Source organism: Vulpes lagopus, chromosome 11, assembly GCF_018345385.1.
Source record: "Vulpes lagopus strain Blue_001 chromosome 11, ASM1834538v1, whole genome shotgun sequence".
Lineage (NCBI taxonomy): Eukaryota > Metazoa > Chordata > Mammalia > Carnivora > Canidae > Vulpes > Vulpes lagopus.
In genome coordinates, this window is record NC_054834.1 from 55,856,716 (window position 1) to 55,858,385 (window position 1,670).

Genomic DNA, 1,670 nt, shown 5'->3' on the forward strand with positions numbered 1-1,670 from the left:
TTTTTGCTTTATCTTTGTTTTATTTTGGAGACTGTAACTCACTGTATTGGTGGGTGGGGAGTGATCCCAGGCACTAGTTTACACATGAAATACAATTAAATTTTGCTCCTCCAGAAAATGGTACATGAAGATTCATTCTAGCCCTTGATTTAGGCTGTGGTTTCTTCCTAGGGCTTTTAAAACTGTATTTCGCAAAATAAAATGAGGCCCAAAGAGAAATGTTTCCACAACCATTTTAGGCCCAATGAGAAAACCAAGTAGATGAAGCCAGAAATGACGTGAACTTGGTCCCTGCACATAAACGAGAAGCTCCAACTCCAGGGCCTTGGCTCCCCCAGCCGCTCTTTCCTTAGCAAACTCCCCAGACATGTTCTTAAGTGATGGCTGCCTCTATCCTGTGCCAAAAACAGCTTTAGGAAGCTTTCTGTGGGTCAACCCGTCTCTTCTAAAGTAGACTCAAATTTCTCAAAGTGGGATATAAAAGCTGGTAAAGCATGAGTGTGTTTTACAAAATGCCACCTTAATGTTTTGAAGTTCTGAAAGTGAAATACCGTTGTTAATCCCAGAGTAAGCCATAAAAAGATTGTTTTTAAACTCCACTTCTAATTTGGGTTAGCCTCTTGACATTTCTCTTACTTCTCGTCCATTCTTAGAGATGTCTTGTTACACTTGTCACATTTTTAAAATTAACTTTTGTAGGGGGGACCAGCAGTCGCAGGATTATTTTATGAAGTGACAATTGTAATCTTGTCAGGAAATGATGCATAATCACAATTTTTGCCTGGTTTGGGTACGGATTTGCACATTTTAAAAGTGAGTCAGCAAGTCTGAGCTTCACAGAAATTTGTACTTTTGAAAACTAAATCATAAAAACCACACACAGATTTCAGTTCCCCCAAATCCTGAAAAATAATCCTCATCATTACCCGGGACCTTCTCACTGGCTCCTCCACCCTGATTGGCAGAGGTGGATTTAAAAACAACAACCACCAGAACAAAACAAACCCTGTATAAGATCTAGCTTCTTAATTCCAGCTCAGTTGCCCTCTGGCCCGTCCTTTAACTTGAGTGTCTACATAAAGCAGACAAAGCCCCACCAGAACTGCTTAAGTAAGCTAAAGCTAACTAATCATTTCCTTTAGAACTGTTAGGAGCCTGAAAGTGAATTTATTGCCAATCTAGTCTGATATTCTAATGAGGCACTGTGAAAGCGAGCATCAGGTTTTCTGAACACAACTAGGCTAATAGACCTGAATTTGACTTTTACGTCTTTAGGGTCATTGCATTTTGCAATGTTTGTTTGGTTTTTATTGTGGTTTTTGTTGCTGTTTTTGTTCATGTCCCACAGTAAATTATATGGGTCGATACATATATAAATATAGAAAGACAGATGATAAATGAATAAATAATATGTACTTGGCTGCGACAAAAGGTGTTTGAAACACTCTCGCTTTTACTGCATCTTGATGCGTTCTGTCTTCTGTTAAAATGTAGCCCCAGAACCCATATGAGTTCATCAGAATAGATCTTGTCTCTTGAGTCAAGATCTGAGGATTTAAAATAGCCCAGAAGGCTGGAGGCCAAATTCATACTCCTTTGCTCTATCTTGTAGGGTGCTGCTACCTGTTTGAATGCAGGAGGGCAGGAGGGGGGGTGGCAAGCGGGGACAC